We start from the raw sequence: 12,994 nt of genomic DNA on the forward strand, positions 1-12,994 counted from the left end.
AAGAGAGAAAAAAGAGAGAAAAGAAATAAATAGGAAAGGAGAACTAAATGATTTCTTCTATTTTCCATAGTCCATCAGATAATTTGGTAACGAGAACGGTGTGTAATGATTGCTAACAGGTGATAATGATGATCGATGAAGGCGAACGACCGAGAGACTCATTTCCATGCCGACTTCATCGAAACTCGTCAAGTGAGACGTATGTTTCTTAGTATTTCAAAATGAATTTCCACTAAAAGATATATATCGAAGCTTCAGGCAACTTGAATACCTTCTCTCACGTGTTTCATCGATAGCAAATATTCTCTTTTTCTCTCTCTCTCTCTCTCTCTCTCTCTCTCTCTCTCTCTCTCTTTTTCTATCGCTATACGTATAAATTTATATAATAAATATAAAAGATTTTAACACATCAAATGAAATGATCAGAATTTTTTTGATATTTCTCAAAAAGAATTTCTTCTAATCTAGATCATACAACTTCTGATTTAAATACGTACTTATAGTACGTATCACGTGAGAGAGTTAAACGTTCCTTACAATCTACAAGTGAGAGAAAGATGAAGGTACGTGAATGCTTGTAGAAGGTAAACGAGCTCGATTAGTGGGTGTATGAGAAAGTGAGAGGTACTGAGAAAACGAAGAAAGCATGAAAGAGATAGGGAGAGAGAGAGAGAGAGAGAGAGAGAGAGAGAGAGAGAGAGAGAGAGTGGCGGTTCGAAGTAACCGCTGAAATTGCCATGAAATTATCTGCCAGTTAACTACAAGAGATCTTTTTTACGAAACGATATAACCAGACGAGGTCGATATATATCGCCACGCAAATTGCGTCGAGCTTCTCGCGTTTCATCGCCGCTGTGTACGCCCACTCACTCATTCTCTCTCTCTCCCTCTCTCTTTCTCTGCTTGTACGCATAAACGTTTACGCAATATCACAAGTCCGTCTTTTTAATACGTAAGTAATGTCCGTTGGCTATTTGTTCGTGCACTTTTGTACATAAACAAACTTTTAAAAATGAAAGTATCATTCTCATCGGATCATTCAAAAATCATTGATATTCATATTCTATCAAAATTACGTGTATAATAAGATCTTATCCTTGGCTTTCACAAAGTGCTTTTCACCATGCAGTACTATCTTTACGACCTTGTAAATTGTAAAGGATCGGACAACGTTGAGAATAAATGATCCTTTCCATTTAAAACTTTCAACGTTTACAAGTAATGATAACGTCAATGTATTTATATTATACATAATTTTTACAAATTTTATATTTAAAAATATCATTTTAGAAAAATATTCGATACTTCGATAAATTTAATTAGTTACTTCATCATTAGAAAGAACAGTCATAAGAATCGAAAAGAATCAATAATAGAACATGAAAATTTTGATTGAATTTAGGCAGCCATTAGCTCGACATCATTTGCGTTACATTTTTTTTAAATAATTATTTGATCGCAAATAATATCGATTGCCCGGGTCTCACCACTTGGAGGTTGCTGCATACGGAGACCCACGAGCTATGACTCTACTTCTAATATTATAAAGCCAATTATATAAAAATCATATCAATTATTACATAATCAATAATAAATTATTATAATTTGGAAAAAATGCAAAATCAACTGCGAAACGAATCAAAAATTTTTTTCTAATCAATCAAGATTAGGCGAAAATTTTATGAATCCGTTTAATAACGACCTACCTACCCGATACCCGTGAAGGAATAGAGTCCTTATATGTAACTCTATTCCCAAATTATAATGTACATATTATATTGAAATAAATCAAAAATTATTTATGAACATAAAACACCTAAACCATTTTATAATTAAATATAAAGAAATCGATATAATACGCGAATTTTATACAATAAATCAGCACCAATCTGTAATAAAACATTTTATAATTAAAAACAAGTAGGAATCTGTAATAAAACATTTTATAATTAAAAACAAGTAGGAATCTGTAATAAAACATTTTATAATTAAAAACAAGTAGCAATCTGTAATAAAACATTTTATAATTAAAAACAAGTAGGAATCTGTAATAAAACATTTTATAATTAAAAACAAGTAGCAATCTGTAATAAAACATTTTATAATTAAAAATAAATAGCAATCTGTAATAAAAACATTTTATAATTAAACATGCAACAATTAAAATAATATGACGTCTTCTATATGATATTTTGTCAAGTTACCTATGAAAATAAAATATTTAAACCATTTTATAATTAAATAATAAGAAATCGATATAATACGCGAATTTTATACAATAAATCAGCAGCTATCTGTAATAAAACATTTTATGCAACAACAAGCAGCAATCAAAATAATATGACGTCATCTATGTAATATATAATCAGTCATCTGTGAATATAAAACATCTGATGTATCTTACAATTAAACAAGAAACAATCAATACAATATATAATTTTATATTATTAATAAAATATTTTATTTTATTAATAAAATATTTTATTTTACTAATAAATAATTAGGTAATTTTATATAATGAAACAATAACCTGTGGACAAGAAATTTATAATGATAATACTTCCTGAAAATAGAATATATATTAAAATAATTATTATTTTAAATTCTCACTCATACACAAATACACACACTCAATCATATAGGAAAATAATAACCGACGAAGAATGAAACAGAATCTTGCCAATTTAGACGATGTTTCCTGAAACAGAAATCACTCTATGTAGATTAATTAAAAATTTTTTCAATATCTTAAAAAAAAAAAATTCCGGGCAATTCATTCTCCAATGCTTTTCATTTGTTGTTATTCCAATTTCATCACTCCAATACTCAATAATCAAATAGATCATTACTTACTCACATTATTATCTTTCTTTGATGTTTTTATCGAATAGATCATCTGAAAAACCTAAAATCAAAATCATTTTTATATAATAGATTTATATTCTTTATTAATTTATTTTTACGTCATATATGATAGTATTACAAACCTTGAAATATTATTTTTGAGACTGATGATAATATCCATTGATAAAGGGACATTTTTCATTGTATATTGTTCCTTATATTTAACCTTGAAACTTCAAAATAAATACTCTCTATAACAAAAAACTATATAAAAACGTATGTGTGGAAAAATGAAATTCTATGCACAATCCATGGCCAAATAGTTTTACTTTAATAATTTAATAAATCTTATAGTATATATTTAAAAATCTTATGATATATATTAAAAAACCTTATGGTATATATTTTTAGCCACAGATTGTAATGCTAAAATATAAAAAGTAAATATTAAAATAGCAAAAAAAAAAACTAGTATTTAACATATCGAATTTTCGATGCATTAGAAAATGTGTTTTATTTTTAAAAAGAAATACGATATTTACTATACTCGACTTTTATGTATAAATAAAAGAAAATTTGCATATTAAATTGACAATTTTTTAATACAACAATTAAAAGTTAAATATTGCAATTAAATAAAATTAAATATTATACTTAAACAACAATTAAAAATATAGATATTGCAAATTATTCAAGACACGTTATAAAAAAAAGAGAACTAGCGAATATTTCATTATATTTAAGAATTAATTTAAATCGCGTTTAAAAGGGAAAAAAAAATGTACTGTATCTTGCATCGTCTTACAAAATGCATACACAATTTTATACACCTCCATGAACATATCCTTAATGAGATCAGATTTATATTTAATCAATAGATTACATATATCTTATTTTATTACGTTTATACTAACGCGAAGTATGTAATTACATCAAGAGTGTATGATGTATATATTATATTATTTATATATAAGGCAACATCTTTTCAATTTATTAAATTATAAAAAAATATACTTGTACATTTTCACAATTTTAGAACCAGCTATTTCGAGTATGCATGTGAAATAGTAATATGCAATATGAAATGTTAAAAAGAAATAAAATTAAATATAGAAATTTTCAATACATATAGGATATATTTAATATTTTATAATTAGCAATTTATTTTATCACTACAGATTGCTTTAGCAGATCTTCCTCCCTAATCTCATCAAGTCTTATAGATTTTTAATCAGAATAATTGAAATCTCTATAATAAGATTATGATAATGATGATGGTGATGATTATCACATATGAGTCATTTTACAACTCATGATATTAAAAGGAATTACTTATCCTTCAATAATTATAAAAAATATATATAATTATCCTGAAATAAAAATCTATGTGCTTGAATATGCAGGTGCATTCCTGAATGCAAACCTGTAACTACTCCATTTTCATCCACACTTCTGAGTATGGACCAGCCTTTTCATTCGTTTTATTTATATACCAAGACTTACACATTTTTATTCCAAAAAAACAATCATATTTCTTCCATATATGCATTCCTTCCATAAACATTTCTTTAATGTTCACCATCATATCACTCATTCATTTCCTCTTCATATTTATTATGAATCTTTCATACATTTATATGTATATATATATATATATAAATACTTTCTCTAATATAATTATCGACTCTTCCATTTCATATTTATTTATTGATAACTTTGAAATACAAATGTATACTCTTGATATATTTTAGGCACTCCTGAGTGCAAGGCTGTTATTTGTGTATCATATCGCTCGCTTAGCAAGATTTATACATTTCTAATCAGAACGATATAAAAATTTTTTTTCACTCGTTTGCACGCTATTTAAATAAAATTAAATTGTTATGTTAGGAGGATTATAAAAATATTCTCGATTATTATATAACTTTTGTTTCTTTAAAGGAATATCATAAGATTGTAATAATTAAATACTTATTATATACTTTCAAATTTTCATTCATGTATTTTGAATATTCTGAATGAGAAATGTATATACTTACTATAATATGTTCATCTGCATTCCTGCAGGTATGTACTTACTGTGAACCTATCATAATGCACTCCTGAGTGCAGGCAAGCCATTTCAATCGTTTCATTTATATACCAAGACTTATGCATTTTTATTCCAAAAATAAACATATTTCTCTCACACACATATATATATAAACATTTATTAATAATCTTTATATTATTCATTGTATCTTCTTAATATTTCTTATGCAATTTTCACATATATACAAAAAATAAAAATACTCCTTTCTCCTCTCTCTCTTTCTCTTTGTCTCTCTTTCTCATATATATATATACTTATTAATCCTTTTATTTCATATTCATTTATTCATAATTTTGATATAAAAATGGATACTCTTGATATATTTTAATATGCACTCCTGAGTGCTGGCTGCCATTTATGTCGCTTCATTCATGTAGCAAGACTTACACATTTCTTATCAGAATGACTTCAATTTTCTTTTGATTGATTGTATATTATTTAAATATCATTCAATTATTGTATATGGAATAAAATGAAATTTCATTTGTTTATTGTTAGATAAGTTTAATGTATTCAAAAGAATATCACCAGTAATTGACATATTTATATATTTCTTCATTAAGTATTCCTACTAGTCCATTCATTCATTCATATTTAATCATTCCAAATGCGAAATGTATATCTTTACTATAATATGTTCATTTGCATTCCTGAATGCAATCATGTACTTACTTTGAACCTATCATAATGCACTCCTGAGTGCAGGCAAGCCATTTCAATTGTTTCACTTATATACCAAGTCTTATGCTTTTTTATTCCAAAAATAATCATGTTTCTCTTACATATGTATAAATATTTGTTAATAATCTTTATATTATTCATTGTATATTCTTAATGTTTCTTATGAAACTTTCATATATATATATAGAAAATAAAAATACTCCCTCTTTCTCCTCTCTTTCTCTTTGTCTCTCTTTCTCATATATATTTACTTATTAATTCTTTTATTTCATATTCATTTGTTGATACTTTTGGAATAAAAATGGATATCCTTGATATATTTTAATATGCACTCCTGAGTGCTGGCTGCCATTTATGTCATTTCATTCATCTAGCAAGACCTACACATCTTCTTATCAGAATGATGCAAAAAAATTTATTTATTTTTGATCATTCTGAGAAATGTATATTCTTACTATAATAAAACTTACTAATTCATCTGCATTCCTGAATGCAGGCATATCCTTTTTCGTTGTAGACATCAAGTCTTGTAGATTTTTAATCAGAATAATCAGTATAAGTAGAATAAGCAAAATAAGTAGAATAAGCAGAATAAGCAGAATAATCAGAATAATGAAAATCTGATTACAAAAGAATAATGAGGATGATGATGATGATAACGATAATGATTACCACATATGAGTTATTTAATAACTCGTGGTAAAAGTAGGAAGTTGTAAAAATGTTTTTACAATCCTGTGTTCACATTATTTACCGCATAAGGGTCTTTGAGCGACCCGCGGTAGTGCTGTGTTGACATGTAGGTATGAAATATGTATATATCTCGTATATATACATACACTTTATGCAGTTATGAAAATGAAAGAGAAAAAATATATGATTATTCTGAATTAAAAATCAACATGCTTGGGTATCCAGGTGCACACTCCTGAGTGCAATGTTGCAGCAGACCACGAATATCCACACAATATTTAACGAACGTGACTCTAGTTTTGTAATTAAAAATCTACTTCAAGAAAAGACTCTACTTTAAAACTTTCAAATGCAAGGACTCGACTTTAATTTAAAATGGAAAAAGGACTCGATTATAATTTAAAAAGAAAAATGCAATGACTCGACTTTAATTTAAAATGTAAAAAGAGGGTGGACTCAACTTTAATTTAAAATGTAAAGGAAGGGGACGACTCGACTTTAATTTAAAATGTAAAGGGAGGGCGACTCGACTTTAAATAAAAGAAAGAAAAAAAAAATGTGCAAGGGACAAGATCATACTTTAAAATGAAAAATTGACTCTACTTTTAAGAAACTCAATGACTTGACTTTACTTTAAGAAGAAAAAAAAATTGCAAAGACTCTATTAATTAATAATGACACTGCAAAAGCTTGATTCTAATCTCAAAGACCGTACGCGAGTGCGGAACGATGTAGCAAGGAGATGGAATGGTCCATCATCTCCATCCAGGAACATACTACTACGAGCATAAGTGTCAACGTGGTAAAAAGGTAAAGGGGATTTTGATAAGACCACAAGCCATTAACGAAGTGTTCGACATGCCGACCAACTTTGAAAAATGACTTGTAGTCGATAGTTGCCCTCTTGAGCCACAATTCGTGGGGGCCTCTTCAGCAAATAGCCTCTTCTTGCTTCGTGCCCTATTCACTGCATTGGAGCATTCCCTACGTGCGACGCAAGATAAGTTTACGCATCAAAAAACGCCCTACCGTTCGAAACAACACACCCACAAAAATTGCCATGCCGCAGTGGATTATACTATAAGAATGAAATCGTCCCTAATCTAAACCGACCTAATCCCGACCTGATCTCACTTTACGCAACAAGACTCAAACCACTCGTGTTAACGCACGCATTGAACGAGACGCAATAAACGCAAGCTAAAAGGAGTTGGGAAGTAATCAACACATTCGCTGGTTTTTTTTTTTTGTTCTTTTCATTACTTAACCTAACGAGCGGTAAGTGCTTGCGACGTAAAGTATCAATTTCTTCTAAATAGTATAACCACTGAGGTCATGGCAAAATTCGCGAATGAGTCACCCCAAACGGCACTGACGAATCCCAACACGTATTCTCAACTGCGTTTTCTATTCTACCTGGGTGCGTCTCGATTTTCTAATTATCTTTATTTGTTTATTTATTTAATGTAAAAAAAAAATAAAAATAAAAATAAAAAATTCATATATAAATATTTGAATTAATCCGTAAAGCTATCCTAGCCTGTGGACAATCAATGGACTCAAAGAATCCAGCAACTGTGCACAATTACACAGGCACATTTAATCGAATGCTCCAGCAGACATGATAAATCATTCTAATCGTTGAACCTATTATAAACTAAGATTAACTGCTTGCACTTAAAAGATGAAATAAGTTTCGATAAGAAGTCTAGATCCACGAGAATTGTAATATTTCCATTTTACGCACGCAAGTATATTCTACTCTGAGCAAAGGCTCACACAAAAGGAGGAGGAGGAGAAGGTTGATAATGATGATGATGATAATAATTATAATAGTTACCACGTCGTGGTAAAAGTAGAGTTGTAAAAATAATTATACAACTCTAATTGCACACCGCATAAGGGCCTTTGAGCGACCCGCGGTAGAGCTGTGTTGACATGTAGGTATGAAATATGCATATATCTCGTATATATACATACACTTTATGCAGTTATGAAATTTCAGGATTAAAAAAAAAAATATATAGATTCATATATAGATTCATAAATATTTCAAGAATCGCGAAGTGCAAGCGTTAATTTATAACTAAGTATCGAACGAGTTCAAAATCCTTTGCTAAGTTCAAAAGATATGGGATGCAATCTAATGTTCTCATTGAGTGCAAAGTTTTTCGAACTGTTTTGATACTGATACATCGCGCAATGCAAAGTGTCAGCAAAAAGAGTCTAAAAAAAAAAAGAGAAAAAAAAATAAAAAGAATAAAAGATAATTCAGACATGCTGAAAGATCATAAAATTTGCTGAAACCTCACGAATCCCCGGAGACAAGACTTCCCACTTCTGAGTGAGAATCGGATCCAGCGTCTTCCGGTCCCTACCTACTTATTTAAAATTAATTTTGACATTCACTCAGAAAAGGTATACTACCTGCCTGCCTATTACCTATATTTAAAAAGTGCAAAGCATTCACACCAACACATACACTCCACGGTTCTCTCACATGCCACCAGGGTGCAAAAGCCTACACTAGAGAGTATGCCCCGGGACACCTCCGACACCCCAGTTCAAACGCGTATTGTTCTAATATATTAGGAGTACGTACCAATTGCTGTAATCGACTGCCACGGCTAATGATTATTGCATATATGACTAAAGCAAAAATACTAGTACATACTAGTATATACATGGATACTAGTAATAAATACGAGTATTTAAAATTTTCCACAGAAAAAAAATGTGGTAACTATGTAAAACGATATTAATACAATAAGATATTTATTTATTATTAATTAAAAAGTTATCGCGAAACGATGTACAATACACCACCTAAAACGCACATACAAGTGCAAGGTACACCGTGCAATCACCAGCACAATGACAGCCGCCAAAAAGGAAAAAAACTAAAACTTAACCCACGCAAACTGTTTCTCACCCATACGAGTAACACCTGGGCAAACGCATAGATGAGAACGCAGAAAGCATGGGGGGGAGAAACGGGTATTAATATAATTAGAGCTGAAAATCCTGAACTAAAAAATGATTAACTTATAAACTAGGCCTAAACGGGCTGTGACTCTACGAGTCTCATTGCTTACCTTATTAGCAAGGACTCAAACAAAAGGAGGAAGAGTGGGAAGGAATTGATGATGATAATAATTATAATAGTTACCACGTTGTGGTAAAATTAGAGTTGCAAAAAAAATTATACAACTCTATTACATTGCACACCGCATAAGGGCCTTTGAGCGACCCGCGGTAGAGCTGTGTTGACATGTAGGTATGAAATATGCATATATCTCGTATATATACATACACATTATGCGGTTATGAAATTGGATAATGAGAGAATATTTATTGAAAAATTTAATTTATTGAAATATTTAATTTATTAAAATATTTAATTTATTAAAATATTTAATTTATTAAAATATTTAATTTATATTAAAAAACAACCTCGGACGATTCCTTTCATTAAATGGCTGTTCTAATGAAAGAACGGGATTATGATCCACCACTTAACTGACAGAATCTATCCGTCGCGGAATGGGTTTATCTTCTTGCTCATTTATTGATACATCGATATATCGAAATATCGAAGTAGTTCGCGATTAAATAAACTAAGAACGAAGCAATGCATGTAAACGTAAATCACGTTACAATGCTTTATTTATACGAAATCGGGTAAATGAATGCCCGATTTCATAACTAATATCGCGAGCAAACGTTAAGAAAGAAAAAGAGTGCTAATTAACAGCACTGTCAATTAAATACACAAATCCGATGAAACAAGAAGATCCTATCCTGACATAATAATAATAAATTCATCAGAAAAAAAGATATACTAGAAACTACACATATAGGAAACCACTCGTTAAATAAGAACCAAGGGTCTTATTAACGGACACTTTTGCTCGTTTTGGACAGAAGACATTTACGAATACAACCAGAAACCCGTGCCGATATGGATCTTTCATCCTCAGCATGATGGGCACCGGAGGAACTTTAAGTTTTTTTTACTTACTACTTAAGAAGTTCTGCGATGGCTCCAAAACACTCGTCCCCCTCGACGTAGGTCGAACGATGTCGTGAAGTTGGTTGATCTGTAATTAACAAATTGGCACAAAAGAAGATTAATTATTTGTTCCATATCAAAGGAATATGTTCAATGAATGAAAATGATTAAAAAAAAAAAAAAATATATATATATATATATGATTTAAATAATGAATGAGAAATAACGATTAGAATAAAGAAATATACTAACATGTGATTGTATCCAGACGAAGCGTTATATTCGTCGTTAAAGATGATGAGGATGACACTTTATATTCACACTTTCGACCAGTACAATATTTTTTCGCAACGCAATCCTCTTCCACCGGATTTGGCCGAAAATGTGTTAATTATTCTAATAACGCGGCGAAAATAAATGATCCTTTTTTTAAACAAGAATATGACACAAATTCTTGTTCTTTGATTCACTGACGCGACCGAGAAATTCTAATCGGCGAACAACACTGACTCTAATTCGCGATTTTAATTGATTTTTATTAAAGCAACCTGTTCGGTTGCAAATAATTCAAAATACTTTTTCACGCACAAGCACTGACTCTATGATCGCATTGCGCGCGATCAACAACTGATGCCTTATGAACTAAAAAAAAAAAAAAAAAAAATGGACACATAAAAACTGTGTCATTGAATATCCTTTAAAACAAAACTGTAGTGTATTTTATAATAAATTTTATATTTTATATAATAATTATATATAAATACTATTATCAATTGGTCTATTATTGTGAAATCGTACATTAATAAAATATATATTTAATAAGTCTAATCTTAAAAGAAAAAAAAAAAAAAAGGAACATCATTCACAAGATGTAACTGCAAAACTTAAAAACTATATCTAAATAATAAATTAGATCAAAACAAACGTACAATTATCGCGATGATATCTATTTCATAAAAATAAATTTGATCGCAATAAGGTTATGTTCACAGAAATATATTAATTATGTCGATACCTATAATTAAATAGATATAGCATTATATACTACAATAAAACAAGAAACAGTGTTATATTAATAATATATATATATACATATATAATATTTAACGATTAAACGTATCTTGAATTATATCTATTACTTTAATATAAATCACAGTGTAAACTAGAATTCTCATTCTCGTACTTATGGAAAAATAATGAATAATATTAAAGATAAAAATTTTCCAATACACCGAACGTCAGCCTTTCGCCTGACAGTGCTTACGTTGTACCATATAAAAATATATGAACACCGTAAGCAATATCAGTTACCGGATCTCACCACATGGAGGTAGCTGCGTATGGAGATCCATATTTAATTTGGAAAAATTGATGGCAAGAAACGAATAAATGCGCATTACGAAGACCTGAATACATTACTACGACATATATATATATATTACATGTATATATATTCTTTATAATTAGAGACCTACTTCTTTATTCCAAGTTGTCGATTTATTACAATGAATAAATCTACAATCAAATTGCATAGGACTTCGTATTAAAATATTATAATAAAATATATATTCTTAAATATCTTTCCTTACTTGCTCTCGTGCTAACACGTCTTGTCTCGTCAAGAACGTAATCCGTACTAATTTGTATCGTATCCTTTTAACCTCTACGTACTGTGAGTGATACACTCGCTCGATCATTGATGTTTTGTTTATGTACTAGTTTGAAGGACCTATTTCCTGGAATTCTGGCAAAGAAAAACAAATGTAATATCAACATAGTCGATTGTTCACATCGACATTACTCAGCCGTAAAAATTCCTGGAACTTCGTAGGCTATGTTTATTATTCTTCTCCGAGTGTTACCTATCTCTCTCTATTACGTATGCATTGTATTCTTAAAAAGAAATAAACATACCAGCACGTAAGACAAAGGTTAACAACTATGTACGTGATAAATGTATGAGAGATATGTGTGTGTATATATATATATATATATATATGTGTGTGTGTGTGTGCGTGTGTATGTCGTGTATATATTATCGCGATTTTCATACACGCGTATATATCTCATTATTAATATATATATGCTATGGATATTTGAGTATATATACTGATGATATATACACATTATATACATGAGTTTCTCATATCGCGTATATACATATATATACATATGCGATTTTCATATATGCATATATATACTCATATGAAAATCGAATATAACAGAAAATTCGATAGTTCCAGATAATTCAACAGGCAATTATTAATTAGAGTATCGTTAATAAATAAGATAATTACCTATATCGTCAAAATAAACTCGAACAATCAAAAAAAAAGTTATTACGTAGTAGTCGTTGCAGGAGACGCCAAATCGTCGATTTCTTTTTTCGTGGATATTTCTTAAACGTGATGATATCTCGTTCTGCAAACGATACACATAAGAAAATGTCTTTTAAGGAATCGATTGATATATTGGAAAAGGATGCACATTAGGAAAAAAATTGTTAATTGTTTATAATTAAACTATAACGAAACACCGTGCTATCTATCGAACAAACAAAAAGAAAATGGCGTGAACATTACCGGCAACGAAATTAACTAGGCCCCTCCCCTTTTTCACTTCTCGCGCGAAAAATTAAAAATTTATTTTTCTATCTATTATTACGAATTAAA

General features: G+C 29.5%; 1 protein-coding gene and 1 long non-coding RNA gene across 4 annotated transcripts in view; one reads left to right on the forward strand and one right to left on the reverse strand.

Annotated features, from left to right (window-relative positions):
- The window catches only part of LOC124428780, a 3,729-nt gene extending 1,855 nt beyond the window's left edge, over positions 1-1,874 (reverse strand). Inside the window, exon 1 of the long non-coding RNA XR_006943287.1 lies at positions 1-1,874. This exon is cut by the window's left edge and continues 1,163 nt beyond it. This is a non-coding gene — a long non-coding RNA (uncharacterized LOC124428780).
- The window catches only part of LOC124428778 (laminin subunit alpha-2), a 125,096-nt gene that overhangs the window by 96,203 nt on the left and 15,899 nt on the right, over positions 1-12,994 (forward strand). The window lies entirely within an intron of this gene.

The sequence above is a fragment of the Vespa crabro genome, chromosome 13 (assembly GCF_910589235.1).
Source record: "Vespa crabro chromosome 13, iyVesCrab1.2, whole genome shotgun sequence".
NCBI lineage: Eukaryota > Metazoa > Arthropoda > Insecta > Hymenoptera > Vespidae > Vespa > Vespa crabro.